The 22,254-nt window shown below is 39.4% G+C and overlaps 1 long non-coding RNA gene across 1 annotated transcript in view; it reads left to right on the top strand.

Annotated features, from left to right (window-relative positions):
* The first annotated feature begins 7,127 nt into the window (after positions 1-7,127).
* The window catches only part of LOC116094707, a 71,730-nt gene continuing 56,603 nt past the window's right edge, over positions 7,128-22,254 (top strand). The window contains exon 1 of the long non-coding RNA XR_004120269.1: positions 7,128-7,752. This is a non-coding gene — a long non-coding RNA (uncharacterized LOC116094707). The remainder of the gene's footprint in view (positions 7,753-22,254) is intronic.

Here is a 22,254-nt window from a genome sequence, read left to right as displayed (position 1 = left end):
AGTCTCTGGTGAGAAGTCTGGTGTAATTCTGATAGGCCTGTCTTTATATGTTACTTGACCTTTTCTCCTTACTGCTTTTAAAATTCTTTCTTTGTTTAGTGCACTTTGTGTTTTTATTATTATGTGATGGGAGGAATTTCTTTTCTGGTTGAGTCTATTTGGAGTTCTGTAGGCTTCTTATATGTTCATGGGCATCTCTTTATTTAGGTTAGGGAAGTTTTCTATAATTTTGTTGAAGATACTTACTTTAAGACCTTTAAGTTGGGAGTCTTTACTCTCTTCTATACCTATTATCCTTAGGTTTGGTCTTCTCATTGCATCCTGGATTTCCTGGATGTTTTGGGATAGGAGCTTTTTGCTTTTTGCATTTTCTTTGACTGTTGTGTCAATGTTTTCTATGGTGTCTTCTGCCCCTGAGATTCTGTCTTCTATCTCTTGTATTCTGTTGGGGATGCTTGCATCTATGACTCCCGATTTCTTTTTTAGGTTTTGTATCTCCAGGGTTGTCTCTCTTTCTGACTTCTTTATTGTTTCTATTTCCATTTTTAGATTCTGGATGGTTTTGTTCATTTCCTTCACCTGTTTGGTTGTGTTTTCCTGTAGTTCTTTAAGGGATTTTTGTGTTTCCTTTAAGGGATTTAAGGGTTTCTAGCTGTTACCTGTACTCTCCTGTATTTATTTGAGGGTGCTATTTATGTCTTTCTTAAAGTCCTGTATCATCATCATGAGAAGTGATTTTATATCTGAATCTTGCTTTTCTGGCATGATGGTGTGTCTAGGGCTTTCTATGTTGGGAGAATTGAGTTCTGATGATGCCAAGTAACCTTGTTTTGTGTTGTTTATTTTCTTATGCTTGCCCTACCCACCTCCCTGCCATTTAGTTATCTCTACTGCTACCTGCCCTTGCTAAATCTGACTGGAGCCTGTCCTTCCTGTGATCCTGATTGTGTCAGAACTTCTCAGAGTCAAGCTCTCTCTGGGATCCTGTGATCCTGGGCTTGTTAGAGCACCTGGGAGTGCAGCTTCCTCTGGGTGTTTTGGGAGTGGTTGCAGAGTTTGCCCCCAAGGTCTGCTCAGGGCACCAGCCCAGAGAGACCGGAAGGATCTCCACTTTCTATGTTTCAGTTCTCAAGCTTGAGTCCACGTGACTCATCTCAGTGCTACTCAGTTACTTAGTTAAAAAGAAAAGAAAGTAAATAAAATAAAACTCTTAACTCTCAGGCTAATAATCTTAAATTTCTAGTGGATTCTTGCCCAACACATTGGTTTGCCATCTGTTGCAGGAAATATTAAAAAATTAAATGGTAATAGTTGTGCTCCAAAAAAAGGTAGGGGGGATTTGAAGCATGGGGTTGGCAGGGTAATGACCTGCCAGTGGGAACCTACTGAGCTGGGTGGAGAGATTGTGGAGTTCTAAGTCAGAGTCAATAGTTAGCCTATTGCCCACCAATGCATGGCTGGCCAGACTGCTGGGGGCTGAGAGCTGCCAGCACAAGAGTGGGAATGCGCTGGCTTCATTTTTTAATATTTCTTGCAACAGCTTGGCAATTTTCCCTTGCAGCTTTTAATATTCTTTTCATTCCATGCATTTAGTGTTTTGATTATTATGTATTCATTATTTGAGGATTTTATTTTCTGGTCTCATTTGTTTGGTGTTCTATAGGGTTCTTGTACCTTTAAGGTCATCTCTTTCTTTGGGTTAGGGAAGTTTTCTTCTATGATTTTATTGAAGACATTTTGAGGTCCTTTGAGCTGGGAATCTTTGTTTTCCTCTATTCTAATTATTCTTAGATTTGGTCTTTTCATCGTGTCCGGAATTTCCTGGATGCTTTGGGTTAGGAGTTTTTTTACATTTTGAATTTTCTTTGATAGTTGTGTCAATCCCTTCTACATCCAAGATTCTTTCTTCCATCTCTTGTATTCTGTTGGTGATACTTATATCTGTAATTCCTGACTTCTTTCCTAGGTTTTCTATTTCTAGGTTTGACTCCATTTGTGGTTTTTTTATTATTATTATTTCTACTTCCACTTTTAGGTTTTCGACCACTTTATTCAATTCCTTCATCTGATTGTGTTTTCCTGCATTTTTTTTTTAAAGGATTTATTTGTTTCCTCTTTAAGGGCTTCTACTTCTTTACCTGTGTTTTCCTGTCTTTCATTCAGTGAGTTATTTATGTCCTCCTTAAAGGACTCTATTATCTTCACGAGATATGATTTTAGGTCAGCTTCCTGATTTTTAGATGTGTTGGTGTCTTCAGGGCTTGCTGTGGGTGGGAGAACTGGTGTCTGATGAAGCCCACATATTTTGGCTTCTGTTGCTTATGGTCTTGCACTTGCCTCTTGTCATCTGGTTACCCCTGGTGATTGCTGGTCTGAGTGACTCTGTCTAGAGTTTGCCTCTTTTGTCCCTGGGTTACTTCAGGTCTCCAGGTAGGCCTGAGGCCCTAGCTGTATCAGACCACCTGTGGGACCTTCCAACCAGGGGCTCTTCAGAGGGGCAGAGAAGCTGCTGATCTGTTACCCTGGCTGCAGTAGAGCTCCTGGGAGGCCTTCAGACTCTTGGGTCTTCAGAAGAGCAGTCAAGCTGTTGTCCTGTGTGAAGGTGTTCCCCAGGGGAGCCTAAGGACTGTGGTCTTTGTTTCCGTGTGTACCGCAAAACTCCAAGGAGGCAGTCAGTCTGTCAGGTTCATTGCCCTGCATGCTACAGAGTTCCTGGAAGGTTTTCAGACTGTGGTGTTTGTTATCCAGTTGTTCTGTGTACAGAGGAGCTCCTGGGACATCTTCAAGCTGTGGTGTCTCCTGGGAGCAGACAAGCTGGTGATCAGTTGCTCAGTTGCCTTATGTGCAGAGGATCTCCTGAGATGCCTCAGGCTGTGATGTCACTTACCTGGATTGCTCTGAGTGCAGCCAATCTTCTGGGATATGGTTTCTTCAGGGGAGCAGACTGGCTAGCAGTTTGCCCCAGCAGAGGGTGGAATGGGAATGGTATTTGGTGGTGGTGGGGCTTTGAGGGGTCATGGGTCCCAAGTGCATTGGGCTCTCAGTAGCAGCTCTGAGGGGTGGGGGTCCTTACCAACTGCTCTGAGTGCAGTTGGATATTCTGGGATGGCTCAGTATATGGTGTCTTCAGGGGAGTCCCCTAGCTACCAGTCTGCCCCAGCAGTAAGTGATGGGCAGAGGGCCCTTCATTACTTTTGATACAGGGTCTATCATGGAACTTGGAGCTTACTGACTGGGCAAGGCTTCCTGGTTCATGAGCTCCTGGAATCCTTCTGTCTCCTTCCTCCAATGCTAGGATTATAGGTGTGTGCCACCATGCCCATCATCTTTATATGGGTCCTGGAGATTCAAACACATGTCCTTCTAGCACACGGGTACTATACCAATTTAGTTATCTCCATATATTAAATTTTCTTTATCTGTTTATCATTGATGGGCATCCAGGCTGGTTTTTGGTTGTTGTAAAGAGTGAAGTAATACGTATGGTTGTGCAAGGATTTCTGCAGTTGGGCTGACTGGGGGTCTTTTAGGTTCATATTCAGGGGTGCTAAAGCTGCTTTGACTTTCAGTTACTGGTATTATGTGCATGAGCCCCTAAGTGTTTGCTATAAGTGATTGTCAAATAGTCATCAAAGTAGAGTGTGATATTGCCTCCTGCTGGGACTTCATGTCACTTGGGAGGTGACAAATGGCACAAATCATAGACCTCAGTGAATAAAAGCCACCTGAAGAGCAGCAGGGCTCCTGCGCTGTGCCAAGACTATTTTTTTTTCTCATTATTTCCTTGGCCTTACCTAAGAACGAAGGAATTTTTTTCCTGCCTCGTGAAACCTAATTGAAAAATTCCATTGAAAATTTTAGCTCCTAGTATATCAAGGGGCTAAAGTTTAGCTCAAGATGGTAAATACTCTGTGTATGTGTGTGTGTGTGTGTGTGTGTGTGTGTGTGTGTGTGTGTGTGGTGCACGCTCTCCTGCATTCATCTAAGCATTTTAAAATGGTGGGCTCTATCTTTATATTTGTTTTATAGAAGAAAATATGATGTTTAGAAAAGTTAAGCAACTTGTTCAAGGTCCACAGATGGGAACCATTGAAGTTGGAATTTGAACATGGGTCACCTCCTCACTTGTCCTGAGTGTCCTTCTGTTGCTTGGCTTTTTCCTCCACTATTCTTTATTTCATGTTTTGAAACTTTGTTGTTGCAAAATCTATTTTGCTAGAGTGTTTTTGTTTCTTACCTCTTATTTCTCAATACCCAGAGCATTATTTTATGTAATAGAAACTCACTGCATCTGAGTTAAAAATATGAAAAGAAGAAAAATATTACTTAGAATTATACACTTAAAGCTAATTGAAACCGTAGCAAATTCCAGGGGCGAAACTGTGATAGACATGTTCTACTGCATCTATTGCATTGCATAGTTCAAACCTCATGCTATCTCCACCTATGGAAGCTGCTTGTACATAGGGGACAATGGCTGGCATCTGGAAACTTTAGTTTCCCACCATCAGATCTGATCAAGGGAAGACATTTTTAGTACGATGAGAGCCAGACAGACATCTTGAAGATCTTGGGGTGAACTTTGGCCAATAGGAATTCCGACTAGTTCATTTTGGTGGAGAAAGAGTTGGTGATTTTGCCAGCAGCTTCGCAGCAGGGCTGGATGTCTGAAAAGCATGGTGTCAGTAAGAACATGAAAGAACCCTATGTAGTCACACTGAAGATATGGAGGCTAGGGGAGAGTGATCAGAAGAGCACCCTAGTGTAGCTGGCACCAATTTAGAAAGAGAAGGAGGGAGGAAGGAAGATAGGGAGGGAGGGGGAGAGAGAGGAGAGGAAGAGAGAGAGGGTAGTTGTTTCATTAATGATACAGCATGAACTGAACGATCAGCAGAGACTCCCTGTTTAAGGATGGAGGGGGCCCTCACTCTCTCAAGTTCTATTGGATTGTTAATGTCTCTACCACATACCGGGTTCTGCTCCTCCCTGTAGAATTCCATGGACAGGCCTTTCCTGGTTAATGCAAGGCTGTCCACTGTGGCTTGCATCCTTTGGCCACACTACCATATAACTACTGTACTGCTGCATTCACACAGTGCTGCTTAGACACTACAGTTGATCACTTACACATAAGCCACTTCCCCTTTGCCCCCAGATCATTAAATATAACAGCTTTTCTGTACTAAGTGTAAGAGTGTTGAGACAAGCAGGAGTGTTGTTAATGTGAATAAAAGCATTAGATTTTTATGCCTAGGTTGCTCTTGAACAGAAATAAAAAGCAATATGTTTTATGGCGGGTCCATTTTCCACCTTTGTATCTGCAGTTCAAGAAAATCTACTAGTCCATTTCACCGTTGGTACATTTTCTCTCCCTTTGCATTTATAGGTAAAGAAGGTCTTTACGTTACCCTTTTTGTCTTCTTTTCAACCCCCATTCTGTTTTTCATCTGCCAGTTCTCTCTATCTTCTCTTATGGTATACAAAGAATTGCTTTCTGTTTCTCCAGGGATCTTATCAATACAAGAAATGGAGATTTAAAGACACAGGGTTGTGAATCTTTATACTGTGATGTTACCAGTGGAAATCAAGCTGTTCTTGTTGCCATTAAGAACCACATTGACTTAAAAGAAAGTCCTTCTACATTTTCTTTTTTCTTAGTCTTGAAGTGTGTGACAGAACTTGAGATACAGCAGTTTATAGACCTTCAGTGTAATGCTGGGACAGCAGCCAAAGAAATAATGGTTTGCAGTTACAGTAAAGAGACATGACAGTCAGCATTGTCAGACTCTAGGAAAGAGTGAGTGGTCATGATGTGTCACCAGTGTGATGCTTTTGTTCTAGCAAATGCTTGCCCGTTATGTCCAGAAGGCATTCATCTAACTTCGGTTTTTATGAAGTCTGAAGGAGCTATGACCAACAATTCAATTATTTGTCTATTTATGCCAAAAGAACACTTCACAATGGAAGGTTACCTGTAAGCTTCTATCCAAGCTTATAAACAACTTGGAAACCACTGGACTGAGCTGGGCGTGGTGCTGCACATCTTGTGATCTTCACACTGGGGAAGTGGAGCTAAAAGGATTGGTAGCTATAGTTGAAACTTGGCTATGTGGTAAAAATTCATGCATATTATTTATAAACCCACAAAAGCAAAGCAAAGCAAAACAACAACAACAAAAACAAATAGCCATCCCAAGAGATACATGTCTATAATCCTAGTGCTTGGGAGACATAGACTTTGTGAGGCCATTTTGTGTAACACAAGGATACCCTTTTTCAAAACAACAACAAAAAATAACAAAAGCCTCCACTGGGTTAAGTCTTATAGCTATTAATATTTCTCCTAATAAAACCTGGCAGGTATAGATAAAACATACTCAGAAAACAATAAGGAATCAATTTCAGCACCTGTAACATGTTGGCAATAAGAAAGCAGAGGCAGAAGTTAGTGGCGAGCAGAGGACTGGGGATGATGGGCTTGTGGGAGGCTCTGTTTATGTATGAGACTCTACAATGAACAAACAGGCCCAAAACAAACGAATGAAGCAAGAAGGGCTGGGGACACAGCTCAGTGATGGTACATTCACCCATGTTGCACATGGCCCTCATTCTATCCCTAGAAATACGAAACCAAAGAATAAGCGTCCTAGTGACCAAGCTTCTACAACCACCCAACAATGAAGAAAAGCATGTTGTTTATAAGTAATTTGGCCACAAGATCTTTGCAGCTCAATATGAGGTATAGACCCAGTAAAACTGACATAGATAACATAATTACAGTAAAAATGTAAACTAAGATGTATAGCTGGTATCATTTTTTTTTGTAAATTTTTTTGTCACCATAACATGTACTAGAGTCATCTAGGAAGAGGGGTCCTCAACTGAAAAAATATCCTCACAGGGGGCAGGAGAGAGGGGTCAGCAGTTAAGAGCACTGGCTGTTCTTCCAGAGGACCCGGTTCAACTCCCAGCACCCACATGGCAGCTCATATCTGTCTGTAACCAAGATCCGGTGGATCCAACCCCCTCACGCAGACGTATAGGTAGGTCAAAGACCAAATGTACATAGAAATAAATGAATAAAAGAAAAGGAAACACATCCTCACCTGGTTTGCCTGTGGGGTATTTTCTTGACAAATGATTGATGTGAGAAGACACAGCTCACTGTGGGTCATGGCACTCCTGACAAGCTGAATTATACAAGAACAGACTGAGAAAGCCATGGAGAGCGAGCCCATAAGCAGCGCTCCTCCGTACTTCCGCTTTACTTCCTACTTCCAGGTTCCTGCCTTGAGTTCCTGCCCTCACTCCTCTCAGTGATGGGTTGTGACTCTTTTCCTGATTTCTTTCTCCATATTTCCTTTTAAATTCAACAAATACTTAGCTTGTCCTTATTCTTGCTGTGACACAAATTGTATAGAATGTAAGAATATTCAAGTCCCAGAAGCGATGTTCTGTTGAGATGCTAACGGAGGCTCCTTTCTTCCTGCCCTTCTTTGTCATGTCAGTTCCATGTGAGGTTTTGGAAGAATCAGTTTCTAATGGACTGAATTAGGGTTGTATGTGAAGCCGCCTTATACTGTACAGCGCTACAGATGTTATACAGAGATGAAGTGCCAGAGACATTGGAGGAGAGACACAATGGATTCTACAGTGGGAAGCAGAGGATCACAGCGAAACCTGAGACCAGAAGGCCTAAAAGTCTAGCTTCTTCAAGTTACTGAGTGAATACTGTGCTGACCACTCTGGAGGGTAAGTGAGTATGTGGTACATACACGTGGCTTGTCTCAGGGCTTTCAACTCCGTTCATCTTTAGGAGTAAACGATCTGAAGCTACTTTGCAAGATTCCTGACTATACGCAGAGTTGTATATGCCAAGTATGTGCTGAGGACAGTCCTTAGTCACAGTTTAGATTTAGGCTGTAGGAGAGAGGAATGGAGGGAGAGAGCAATGGAAAGAAGTTATGCAAAGCGCTCAGAACTAGTCCCTCACCCCACAAGTTGTTTCCTAAATAATTTCATTCTAATGGGCACTACATCTGTTTATTTTATGCTATAACTTTAAAGAATGTGTCTCTACTTGGCTCATTATTTTCATCTCTCCATCAGATCTGTTTTGTCCACATGACTTGTTCTCGATGTGTTTAAAATTTATAGTAGTTGGGATTTCTTAGGCCTTTTTTTTTTTTTTTTTCATAAATCACGGTATGATTTTTGTGAACTTCGGGAGGAGGGAAGTGAGGAATTTTTTTGAGTTAGAAAGCCATCTTTTAATCATTTGAGATGTTAACTTTACTTCTTCAGGACACAGTTCCTTCAATGGTAAAATGTGATTTCCAGTGGAGGATGCATGAAACATTTGGCAACAGTGACAGGTTCCTGAACACCCCATGACCAAAATGAACTAAAAAGAAAGAAAAGAGTGAGCCCATGGTGTGTGTGGTACTGCTTAATGACTTTATATCCCAGGACTTCACTGCAGCCTTGGTTCAAAACACAGAACCTGTGCTTAGGCCTGCACATACCCTCTGTTTGCTCATGCCCTCTCTCTGCATGTACATTCTCTGCACATGTCCTCTCACCCCTGCACATGCCCTGTATGGCAAATGCTCTCTGGCTGTGCAATGCTGTTGAATAGACAATCTTGAAACACCTGGGCTCAGATTGTTACATGTTATGAACCATAGTGTTCATACTGTACACGTGAACTTGTCTGTTCTCATGGAAACACAGTGATTTAAAAATAAAAAGGAAGCCATTCAGTATTCTCTTACCATTGTCTCTCTATAAGCATCAAGTCAATGTGTTTTTGAATTGTATTGTGTTAGAACATACGGTCTTTAACACTGATCCTTGAATTGATGGCTTAAGGTTTGTAAAAATCAAACAAGTAAACTAACTAGCTAACTATCAACAAATATTGAGTGAACCTGACTTGGAATTAGGACAGAATACTCAGTGACTTCTGTGATGATAAGTGCATACCTCTGTCACACTTTATGTATTATTTGAAGTGACATTTTCAGTGTTGCTGTTTATAGAACCAATGGGTCAGTAACTGAACAATGCTGGAGGTATAGTACTTCTTTGTAGGCCTGGATCTGCTTCTGCCCTTAGGGTATTCAGGCATCATCATAAGTTGATATTTAGCGAATCAGCTCTTTATTCAAGCTAATGAGGGCTAGATAAGCCTTGGGTGTGGGTGGGTCTTTTTGAGGTGAATGCACATTATTGGGAAGCTGAGGTGCTAGGAATGCTTCATGTACATTAGAGCAATTCCAGGTGCTTACACCTGTAATTTGTCCATTGGGTGACTACCTATGTGACTACCTCAATGGTGGAGGTGGGGAGTTATAGGTCTACATGCCTCAGGGCACACAGGCCTGAAACAAGTAAGCCATGATCCTTAATCCTGCTCAAGATGGGATTTCTGGGGTCTGCACACATCTGTACCTCACTCCTGCTCCAGGCCTGTGTCATCTGTGCACCTCCCCCAGTTATGCTTGCCCCATACTTTCCCAAGTATTATCGAGCCAAGATTTAATGCTTCATGTACTACTAAACAACCACATTCACCTCATCGGTGTACACATTTGCTTTCACCATTCAGTAGTAAAATTATGCATCTACTAATGAATGGCTTTATGGTAAGTTTCTTTATGACTTCATTTCAGTAAGTGTTTTGATTTGTATGCCTGTTTTATGCACCTGTGCAAGTGCAGTCACATCAGACTTTATCAGGCCAAAGAGGCTGACATAAAAAAAAGTTTAATGAGCTCAGATCCTAAGTGAGCCTTTTTGATTTTGTTTTCCCTTTAGTTAATTTAACATCTTAACATGTATTCTATTTCCAGGAGGCAGAATGATTGACAATAGTTTCTGTATGAATATCATTGTTTTAGGGATGTGTGTGTGTGTGTGTGTGTGTGTGTGTGTGTGTGTGACTTTTTAACTTCTTTTATAAAATCTCAGGTCCTCCTTTTATATTTATACATGCATGCACACACATATTTATAACACATGTACACCTTCACATGCTTGTACACACATGTTCATAACGTGCACATACACATGCATACCTCTCAGCTTTTAGATCAGTTCATGTGTAGGAGAAAAGAAACATGACATTACAATTATAAGGGCTCTAGCACTAAAGTGGACTTAATATACCAACTACTTGTTGAGGAGGTGCCGTGTAATATTGGGTCACAGAGTCGTATATATGTTAATGCTGCAATCATCTAATCTCTCTTATTTTAAGGGTACCTGAAAATAAATACATCACTTCATTTTCATGAACTCAGCTGTCACCTGGGTGATGATTGTAAAGTTTTCCTTGCAATCAATGATACATTAGAGGCTAATGCTTTCATTTCCGTATTGATTACTACTGTAGGGACTTCTGGCCCAAACTGAGTAGACTTTAAAACACGACTTTCTCCTGTTATTAAACAACTGTACTTGAAAGTTTTCCTTAAACTGTGACTTAAACCCATGTATCTGGACTTTATCAGTCATTTTCCATTTAGACAAAGGTGCCTGAGAAAGTTATGCTATTATCCTTTGACTTTTAATGACCCGAATGGTCTTAATACACACAGGGTAGCATAATTTTTGCAGAACACTTTTTATTCTTATTATTTGTTCATTTAAAGATTAGAATTTTTTCAAACAAAATGTATAGATAATTCTAATTAATATTATTGTTGATTTTGTTTAGGTTCTCCAATACTGAGCTTTTTCTGGGCAAACCAGTAATTTCTTAGTTTTGTTCACGTGTGTGAACATTTTGTCTGCACTTATGTCCATGTATCATGTTTATGCCTGGTGTCTTTGGAGGTCAGAAAAGGGTACTGAATCCCTTGGAGCTGGAGTCATGGATGCTGGGAACCAGACCCCATTTCATGTCAAGAACAAGTGCTGTTAACTTCTAAGCCATTTTCCCAGTCCTTGTAAAGAGCTTTTAATTGCAATGAATTTCCTACATTGTTTAGATGGAGTCATGTACATCACTTACAATATCTATCAGACTGTTCTACGAATACATTTGCATTTCTATAAACTGTGATTGATGATTCTTTCTGATACGTATATAATTTTCCACACATATAGCTAGTTTCCTAGGAGTATATATTGAATAATTTACTTTTCCTCCAATAACTTGGTACAAGTTCATTATGACTGAAGTTCCTTCATGTAATTAGGTCTATTTCCTTCCTTTTGATTCTTTTTGTATTCCTCTGAGCTTCATAAAATATCTCTCTTTCCTTCCTTCCTCCATTCTTTCTTTGTCCTATTGACTACGTCCTTTGCCTTACAGAAGCTTTTCAGTTTCATGAGGTCCCATTTGTCAATTCTTGATCTTAAAACCTGAGCCATTGGAGTTCTGTTTAGGAAATTTCCCCCTGTCCAATTTCTTGCTATTATGAATAAAGCTGCTACAAATATAGTTGAGTAAGTATTTCTATGGTATAGAGGGGCATATTTTGGGTATATGCCCAGGAGTGATATAGAACCATTCTCAACTTTCTGAGAAATTGTAAAATTGATTTCCAAAGTGGTTGTACTAGTTTGCACACCCATCAGTAATGGAGTGCTCCATATCATTACTGGCATGTTCTGTCACTTGGGTTTTTGATCTTAGCCATTCTGATGCATATAAGATGGAATCTCACTAGTCTTTTCGATTTGTTTTTTCCTGGTGACTAAGGTTGTTTAACATTTCTTTAAGTGATTCTCGACCTCTTGAGATTCCTCTGTTAAGAATTCTCTGTTTAGCTCTGCACCCCATTTTAAATTTTTAGAGTACAATTTCTTTAGTTCTGTATGAATTTTGGGTATTAGTCCACTAGGTCAGATATAGGGTTGGGGAAGAACTTTTCCCAATCTGTAGGTTGATATTTTCACCTATTGGTGGTGTCCTTAGCCTTGCAGATTTTCAGCTTCATAAGGTCCCATTTATTGATTGTTGGTCTTAGTGCCTGAGCTATTGGTGTTCTGTTCAGGAATGTGTCTCTTGTGCCATGTGTTCAAGGCAGTTCCCCACTTTCTCTTCTATTAGATTTAGTGTATCCAGTTTTATGTTGAGGTCTTTGATACACTAGGACTTGAGTTTTGTGCAGGGTGATAAATATAGGTGATGTGTTGGAGCTGCGGGTCGCGTCAGAAAATACCACACTAGGCCCAAACAGTTCCACGTGTAAGAGGTTTAATTGAGAGGGAGTAGAGGTAGTGGCGTGGAAAGAGGAGAGAGAGAGAGAGAGAGCAAGATGGAGGAATGTTCCCATATATATATGGGTTGTGATGGAGCAGCCACAGGTAAAGGTGGGAGGTGAGCCCAACCGATTCTGGGAATATGGTGGCTGTTGCCCTGGCAACAGGTCTGTGGACCCGCCCATGTATCACCATAGGCTCTGGAGGTCGTGATGCTAACAATAGGTCTATTTGCATTCTTGTACATGGAGACATCCAGTTAGACCAACATCATTTATTGAAGATGCTTTCTTTTTTTCCGTTGTATGGTTTTGGCTTCTTTGTCAAGAATCAAGTGTCCATAGGTGTGTGGGTTTATTTTTGGCTCGTTGACTCTATTCCATTGTTCAACCTGTTTGTTTTTATTCCAGTACTATTCAGTTTTTATTACTTTTGCTCTGTAGTATAGCTTGAAGTCAGGGATGGTGATAGCACCAGAAGTTCCTTTATTGTATAGGATTGTCTTATCTATCCTGTGTTTTTTATTTTTCCATATGAAGTTGAGACTTGCTCCTTCACAGCTTGTAAAGAACAGTACTGGAATTTGGATGGGAATTGCATTGAATCTGTAGATTGCTTTTAGTAAGATGTCCATTTTTACTATGTTAATCCTTCCAATCCTTTGGCATTTCCCATCTTTCTTCTGATATCTTTCTCAATTTCTTTCTTCAGAGACTTGAAGTTCTTGTCATACAGGTCTTGCATAGAGTTACACAAAGATACTATCCATCCATCTATCTATCTATCTATCATCTATCTATCTATCTATCTATCTATCTATCTATCTATCTATCTATCTATCTATCTATCTTTGTGGATACTGTAAAGATTGTTGTTTTTGTAATTTGTTTTTCAAACTGTTTATCACTTATATAAAGGAGGACTACTGATTTCTTTGAGTTAACTTTGTATTCAGAAACTTTGCTGAAGGTGTTTATCAGCTGTAGGATTCTCCAGTAGAATTTTTGGTGTCATTTATGTATGCTATCATATCATCTATGTATAGCAATAGTTTCCCTTCTTCCATTTCAATTTGTATTTTATCTCCTTTAGTTGTCTTATTGCTCTAGCTAGAATTTCAAGTATTATGTTGAGTAGATACAGAGAGAGTAGAAAGCATTGTTTTGTCCCTGATTTTAGTGAAATTGCTCTAAGTTTCTCTCCATTTAGTTTGATGTTGACAATTGGCTTACTGTACATTGTCTTTATTTTGTTTACATATGCACCTTGTATCCCTGATCTCTTCAATATTTTTAACATGAAGGGATTTTGGATGTTGTTAAAGGCTTTTTATCATCTAGTAAGATGATCACATGATTTTTGCTGGTGGAGTTTTGTATATTGAACCATCTCTACAACTTTAGGATGAAGCCTACTTAATTATGATGGGTGATGTTTTTGATATGTTTGTGGATTTTAGAGAGTACTTTTGCATTAATGACCATAGGAAAAATTGGTCTGAAATTTTACTTCTTTCTTGATTCTTTGTGTGGTTTAGGTATCAGGGTGACCTCATAAAATGAGTTTGGCAATGTTCTTTCTGTTTTTATTTTGTAGAAAAGTTTGAGAAGTATTGGTATTAGTTTTCTTTGAGACTGGTAGAATTCTGAGCTAAAATCATCTGGCCCTGGGCTTTGTTTGTTTGTTTGGGAGACTTTTAATTACTGCTTTTGTTTTCTTAGGGGTTATAGGACTATTAAGACGTTTGCCTGATCTTGATTAAAATTGGGTAAATGGTATCTGTCTAGGGAAACCATCTATTTTATTTAGATTTTCCAGTTCTGTGGAGTATAGGCTTTTGAAGTGAGACCTAATGATTATTTGGATTTCCTCAGTGTCTCTTGTTATGTCCCACTTTTCATTTCTGATTTGGTGATTTGGATATTGTCTCTCTGCCTTTTAGTTATTTTGGCTAAGTGTTTGTCTGTTGTGTTGATTTTCTCAAAGAACCAGCTCTTGGTGTCTTTGATTCTTTATATTGTTCACTTTGTTTGTAATTTATTGCTTTCAGCTCTGAGTTAGATAATTTCCTGTCGTCTACTTCTCTTGGATGTGTTTGCATCTTTTTGTTCTAGAGCTTACAGGTGTACTTTTACATTGCTAGTATGAGATCTCTCAAATTTCTTTACGAAGACAGTTTGTGCTGCGGTTTCTCCTCTTGGTACTACCTTAGTTGTGTCACATAAGTTTGGATATGTTGTGCCTTAACTTCCATTGAATTCTAGAAAGTCTTTAATTTCTTTCCTTATTTCTTTCTTGACCCAGTGGCCATTGAGTAGAGAGTTGTTCAGCTTCCAGGAGTGTGGAGACTTTCTGTTGTTGTTAAAGTTCAGTTTTAATCCATGGTGGTCTGATAAGATACAAGGGATTATTTCAATTTTATTGTATATGTTGAGGCTTACTTTGGGTTCAACTGTATGGTCAGTTTTGGAGAAGGTTTCATGAGGTGGTGAGAGGAAGTTATATTTTTTGTGTGTTTAGGTGAAATGTTATATAGGTATCTGTTAGGTCTATTTGTTTCATAACCTCTGTTCATTTCATTATTTCTCTGTTTAGTTTCTGTCGCTGTAACCTGTCATTGGTGAGAGTCAGGTTTTGACATCTCCCACTATTAAAGTGTGGGGTTTGAGCTGTGTTTTAAGCTTTAGTAAAGTTTCTTTTATGAATGTGGTTGTCCTTGTAGTTGGGGCACAGATGTTCAGAGTTGAGATGCCATTTTGGTGGATTTTTTTCTTTGTATAAACTATCCTTCTCCATTTTTTTGGTTAAATTTGGTGGAAAATCTATTTTATTAAATATTAGAGTGGCTATTCGAGCTTGTTTCTTGGGTCCATTGTCTAGGAAAACTTTTTTTTCTAGCTCTATTCTCTGAGGTAATGTCTATCTTTATTGCTGAAGTATATTTCTTGTATACAGCAGAACAATGTATCTTGTTTTCATATCCATTTGTTGTCTGTGTGTTTTTATTGGGAAGTTGAGCCCATTGATAATGAGAGCTATTAGTGATCAGCAATTGTTAGTTCCTGTTATGTTCATGTTGGTGATGGCAGTATGTGTGTGTTCCTTTGGTTTGTTTGTGCAGAGCTATTTATTTCATTTTTTTTTTGGTGGGGGTATACACTTTGGGTTGGAGTTTTCCTTTTAGTTTCTTCTGTAGGGCTGGATTTGTGGATAGCTATTGTTTAAATTTTGTTTTGTCACTGAATATCTTTCTCCATCTATGGTGATTGAAATTTTGCTGGGTGTAGTAGTTTGTACTGACATTTGTGGCCTTCAGAGTCTCTGTTGAGAAGTCAGGTGTAATTCTGAGAGGTCTGCTTTTATATGTTACTTGGCCTGTTCCCCTTGCAGCTTTTATTTTTTTCCAACTAAATGAGAATTTTATTCTTTAGCCAGTGATAAGAAAAGTAGGAGGGAACGAGAAACCAGCTTCACAACCTTTGGGAATAAGGACTTATTATCAATGGTGAGGGCTAGGCAAATAAAGAGAAAGAGTACTCAAATCTTTCTAGGCATCAAGGGTGTGCTCCAACCTCCATCTCTGTTTGATATTTGTTTCCATTCCTTACCATAATAACCAGTCAGGATCTATCACATACTATTCAGGCAGAATTACAGTCAATTTAGAAGTCTTCTTGCTATCCCTTTGTGTTGGTATTAAAAGTACTATCAGTACTGAGATTCCCCTGGGCTCACACAGAAGTAATGAAATCAGCTGAGTGAAATGCTCTTTCTTAAGAGGAATGAGGGGCATCAAGTTGACTTGAATTACTCTGTAGGTGAATAACTGTTGAAGGCTTAAACAACCAGCATCAAATTGATTTGCGATAATTAGTATACTCAGCTTACCCATTGTATCCAATTAGCACCTTAATGTATTTGTAATGATGATCTTTTAGTACAATTGGGAAGTGAAGTAGCAAAACGTTCATTTGAGACTCTCACTAGAAGAACCCTGATAGCTTGAAGAAATGAAATTTAAACAAATTCTCATAAACTTCAAAAATATTTGGCTGATTCCTCCAGTATAATCAAAACCACTGCTTCCTAGCATAACTGTTTGCAATAATGGAAATATTCTGCTAACCAATATGGCAGCCACAAGCCATATGGGTCAATTTAAAGTGGCTTGGGTTAAAGTGAAAATTTTAATTTAATTTGATTTAATGGGCTTATGTAGAAAGTATAGACCAAATTGTTCAAATATCTGGAGTTGCCAAATTCAGTTGTTTCTAAAGTTCAATGAGAATGTTCAAGTAGAATGTTCTTCAATAAGATTTTATAATGCAGTATTTTAAACTTCATCAATCTTTCAAAATGACTACATGACTTGTGTCTTATTTTTATTTTGTATTTGGTACAGTGAAGTCTCTGAAAATAGATGACTTATACAAAGTAACCCAATTGTTGAAATTATTATTTTTGGGCTTATTTTAATTTCTAATTATTGGCATTTTGATTAGAGAATGTTGTTGCTTCTATTTTAATATTGTGGGAGTGATTCATTATAGATTAAGAATGTGCATTTTAATAGTGGTTCTATGTTAAACTAAAGTGCGTTTCTTATTTTATGGAACAGAGATGTAAATGGAGTCTTTCTACTTTCAGTTTCATTTAGAGCTTGTTTTATTTAACATTATTTACTTAATGTTGAGTGATGTAACGGTCGTGCACATTATGGGGATTAGTGTTTTATTCCAGTTCCTGTAGGTGTGCATAATGCATGAGGGTGAGTAGGGCCACCCTCATCTTAGACATACGTCATATTTTGGGGAGTAATGCCACTTAAGCCCTTTCTTCTGGCCTTTTGGTACATGCAATGCATTATTGTTCACTATATTCACCTTCCTCTGAAGAGAACAGCAGACATTTCTTCCATGTATCCGGGACACTCTGCCTTGAGCGTCCTCTTTCACTGACTCGCTAGCCTTTGGTAACCATTGTTCTATCCCCAACCTCAATAACACTGTCAATTTCACACGGGTATTCTTATGCTGTGTTTGTCTTTTTGTATTTGGATAATTCATAGTGGTCCCCTGGTCCATTTGTGTGGTAGCATAGATAGAATACTACCCTTTTTAGTGGCTTACAGTATATATATGTATATACATACATATATACATACATATATATACTATAATATATATACACATATAGAATGTGTGTGTATATATATATTCTCACATTTTCTTTATTTATTCATTTATTGAGGGGAATTTAGGTTAATTCTGTATCTTTACTACTGTGGACAGGGATAACATAAGGATGAACATGCTGTAGTCTCTTGGGTACAGTCATTTTGGACTGGGATTTCAGGTCAGTTTTTTTTTTTTTCTTGTCAAGCTGTCAGAGATTAATGGTGAATAAGATCCTGCTATTCATGTTTTCCTTTGTCATTCCTGTACTTTTGTTTTTCATTTATTCTCTTAGTTAGGGTTTCATCATCATGGAGTGACACATGACCGCATAGAGGAGTGAAGAGTTCTACATCTTGATCCACAGGCAGTCAGGAGACTTTCATCCACATTGTGTGGACACTGAGCATAGGAGAACTCAAACCCTGCCTACACAATGACACACTTCCTCCAACAAGAACCCACCTACCCCAACAAGGCCACACTTCCTAATAGTGTCACTCCCCCATGGGCCAAGCATTCAAACACAGGACTCTATGGGGGCCAAATCTATTCAAACAACCAAAGTTACTGTTGCTATATCTTTTGGTATACTGACAAACTCTGATTAAAACAATTCTTCACTATGAATATAGTGTTCTAGTTTAGTCCTCTGAAGCTGTGATAAAACATTGACCAGAAGTAACTTGAGGAGGGAAGGCTTTATTTCAGCTTATACTTCCACATCACAGTCTATCATTAAGGTAAGTCAAGTCAGGAACTTGGAGGTGGGACCTGAGGTTGAGGCCATGGAGGAGTGCTGCTTTCTGCTTTGCTTTCTATCACTACTCTATTTGCTTTCTTATGCAAGCAGGGACTACCTGAGCAGTGGGTTAGCCCCTTCTATACCAATCATTAATCAGGAAAATACCACATGGACATGGCTACAAGCCACTATAATGGAGGAAATTCTTCAATATGGGCTTCCTCTATGACTCTTGTGTCAAGTTGACACAAGTAACCAGCACAGTAAGCTCTTTGTGCTATTTAATTTTTAAAATGAGTTTCAACTGGCCAGATAATAAGCACTGAATTTTTCTTTCTCTCTCTTGCCTTTTTCCCCTTCCATTTCTCTTCATTTTCTTCATTTTGCTGTTTCTTCTCCTCCCGTACTTCTCTGTCTTTTCTCACTCAGTCTCTGTTTCTCTCTGTCTCTCTTTTGCATGATTATCCAAATTTTTCATTAAGGGATACATTTAAACAATTTGCATTTATTAATATATGACTATATTTGAATTTAGAATTTTGAAATTAATTAAATTTTGTGTTTTTATTTTGTTGTTTTAAAATCATCTGTGGTCAAGGCTGAACTCAGGTTATGGAACGTGTGAAGACAATATCATGTTAGAAGCAACCAAATAGGTGGTAGGGAGATGGAAGAGAAGAGAAGCCGAGTGTTTATGTGTTATGAAGAGAGGCAGAACTGGAGACATGAAGGCTATTGCTGTCCTTGCTCCTTGGAAAATGGTGAATTACACTGTCTACCTATAGGACCAGTCACAAATATAAGTGCCAGAGAGCCTATGGTTTCTTCGTTTAAAAAAACTGACCACTGTGTGAATAACTGTGATTCCCAAAGTGGCATCCTAGCCCAAGAGGAAGAGCAAGACTTGCAGTGTGGAGACCACAGCTGACTGACATATCCTGCTCTATTGCTTATCCATTGCTCTATTGCCTATCTGCTCATCCCTAGTTTTTATGTGGTTCATCCAGAACACTGGATGACACCATGTTGAACTACAGTTTTTCTGTGCTGTGTTTAACTTTGTCTAGAGATTATTTAACCACCCTGGTTTTCAGAAGAAGATGCTGTGGCTGAAATAGTACATGTAGGCACCACTACAACGATCGAATAGGTGATAGAGAGATGAATGAGAAAGTGAAACGGAACAGTTTGTGTGCTATGGAGAGACACAGCTGGAGATACAAGGGTGGTGAAGAATAGTCAGATGTGAGTAACCTGTACTACCACCTAATCTCATGGTGAAGTCCCTGCCAATGCTGCTTCTCAGGGCCATGTCTGGGTCCATGGTCTGCTGTGTTGATGTCCTGTGGCCTTTGTTAATACCAAAGGCTGAGCAGTTGGTCCCACTCCACACCTGGGCAGTATGGAAGAGCTGGATCCCAGAGATAGACTGCTGTCCCTGTCATTCCATTTGAGAGAGCCAGAGCAACCCACACCTCTTCTGGGCAGCACAGTAGAGCTGGCCTTGGTAGTGGTGTCCCTGAGCTGCCCCCATCCCTGACTTATTGTGGCATTGGAAGAGAAAGCACCTCTTGCCCTGGCAAAATAGAAGAGCTGGCTGTTGCAGTGTGAGTGCGTGAGAGCTGGCAGGCAGACCACCAACTCAGTTACTACCCAGGCCCAGATGCAGGCCTTTAAGTTAGCCCATCCCAACATCTATTCCATTTATGAACTGCTGGAGAGTGTAAAGCTATCAGTCCTGCAGAGCTAAATCTTCAGAACCTCTATGACACAAGATATTCAAGAGTAGTCAGGCAAGGATCAAGATTAAATGTGTGGCAGAAGCCAGAGGCCTAAGTTTTTGTCATTTTAGTTCAAGGCCTTAACATCATCTCTGGACTTCCCACTTCCTGGTCCTGGCATCCCCCTACACTGGGGCATAGAGCCTTCATAGAACCAAGAGCCTCTCCTCCCATTGATGACTGACAAGACCATCCTCTGCTACATGGAAGTAGTCATGAGAGAAATGCCTGGAAAGCCTGGCTTGTCTCAGCATTTATCCAGAGGCAGGTATATTGCAAGTTCAAAGACCACTTGATACACGTGGAGAGAACACATCGAGGAGGGGAGATCTCTTCTCAAAATTTATCATAAAGAAAAAGAAACATGTCAATATATTTGTAAATGGCTTTTAAATGTTTTAATAGATGAATAGACATTTATATTTGTGGACTATCTACTTTTAATCAATCCACTTTAGGCAAGCATTAAATTTGTTGATGAGTGCCACGGAATTATACTACAGAGACAGAAAAAAACAGAACATTGTATTTATAAACAAAAAAGATTGAGTAGGAGAGGAGGGTATAGTATCAGTGTAGCCTCAACTCATTCAAGAATTGTATCCCAGTGTTCCCAAGGTCATGGGTTCCTGGGTCCCACACTGAAAAAAGCCATCTGAGGACTCCTTTGAATATGCTTACTGGGAAATGAAGATATGCTACATTTTACTGGATGACCTACTTTGGCCTAAATTTAGATTTTAAAAATATTACATTCAGGAGGAGTTTGTAGTGTTAATTATTTTGAGCTCTATGGCTAAATTTATGTCTCAAATATGGTTCTGTTGTAGGGAGCTACCTACAGCAGTCCCAAGGAAGGCTTTCTAAAGTCATTAAGCTTTGGATATGAAGTAGAGGGCTGCATGGGAGGCCCAGAAACCTGTCTGTCTCCCTCTCCCATGCCTAGGTCTTTCCCAAAAAACTCTGAGCCCCTATGTTTAATGATAAGATGTATTCAAAAGACCTTTGCCAAGGGCAGCAAGGATATTTTTAGTCTATTTAAAAAGTAGACTTAAAAATTACTAGATTAGCATGCCTGAAGATAGTGTTTTAACCTCCTCAAAAACAAGTAGTGTTATGTTCTTAAATTGCTTCCTAATTTTTATTTTAATATTTCAAGGTACCTTAACATTACAGTATTTCTGTGAAAGCATTTTAAATATTGGACTTATATTATATTTCAAGTTGAGGTTCTACATAATAGTGAATATTGAGTTAAACTACAACATCAACATAGATGCCATAAACTTATTTTATTTTTCATTAACATAGATAAGGTTTACTGGAATGGCAGGACAAAAGATAAAATTTAAAAAGGGAGGATGACATGAGGCAAAGTTTAGAAAAAATTAGGTATGAACTTCTAGGAGACTTCCTAGGGAGTGACACAAATGCTTAATTTACCTAGGGACAAGTTGAGACACTATGAATAAGGTCAAATAGTATAGAGTTACAACCATATGTGGAAGGGTGGCTGAGGTTTCATTGAGGGCTAGTCACATAGATTGTATCTCCCTAACAAAATTCCAGACCCCCAGGAGGAAAAGTTTCCATGTGCTAGCAGGAGTTTCCAATGGCAGCAATTGTGAGCAGACTGTGCTAACTCGTCTACTGTGTGCAGTTTAACAACCCTATTTCATGAGGCAAGATTGCCATTTTCTCTCCGGTGACTTTCTAATGCAGAACCAGCCAGGAGGCACAGGCTGCAGAAGCTGCAGGGCAGCTGGGACAGTATCCTTTCTACCTCTGTCTAGAGCTAGGAGGGATGGCTGATCCACAACCCTTTGTGCACCTTTCCTGCAAGTAGAGAGCTTGTCTCTAGGGAGTACTCTGACCCCAGGACTCAGGCAAGATTGCCATTTTCTCTCTGGTGACTTTCTAAGGCAGGACCAGCAGGGAGGCACAGGCCTCAAAAGCTACAGGGCCACTGGGACAAGGTCCTTCATTCATCCATTTACACCCAGGAGGGACAGCTGATCCACAGCCCTCTGTGCACCAGTCTTACCTGGGAAGAGCTGATCTCTCAGAAGTGCTGACACAGGCTTTCAGACCCACAGGAGGAACAAGTTCCAGCCAGAGACAGCAAGAACATCTAACACCAGAGATCAACAAATGGCAAAAGACAAAGGCAAGAATCTTACCAACAGAAACCAAGACTGCTTGGCATTATCAGAATCTAGTAATCCTACCACAGCAAGTCCTGGATAACCCCAACATACCAGAAATGCAAGATGTGGATCTAAAATCATATCTCACGATGGTCATAGAGGAATTTAAGAAGGACATAAATAACTCCCTTAAA

Source organism: Mastomys coucha, unplaced genomic scaffold (genome assembly GCF_008632895.1).
Source record: "Mastomys coucha isolate ucsf_1 unplaced genomic scaffold, UCSF_Mcou_1 pScaffold17, whole genome shotgun sequence".
NCBI classification, from domain to species: domain Eukaryota; kingdom Metazoa; phylum Chordata; class Mammalia; order Rodentia; family Muridae; genus Mastomys; species Mastomys coucha.
The sequence above is the reverse complement of the archived record's forward strand: the minus strand, read 5'-3'. Positions and strand labels throughout refer to the sequence as shown.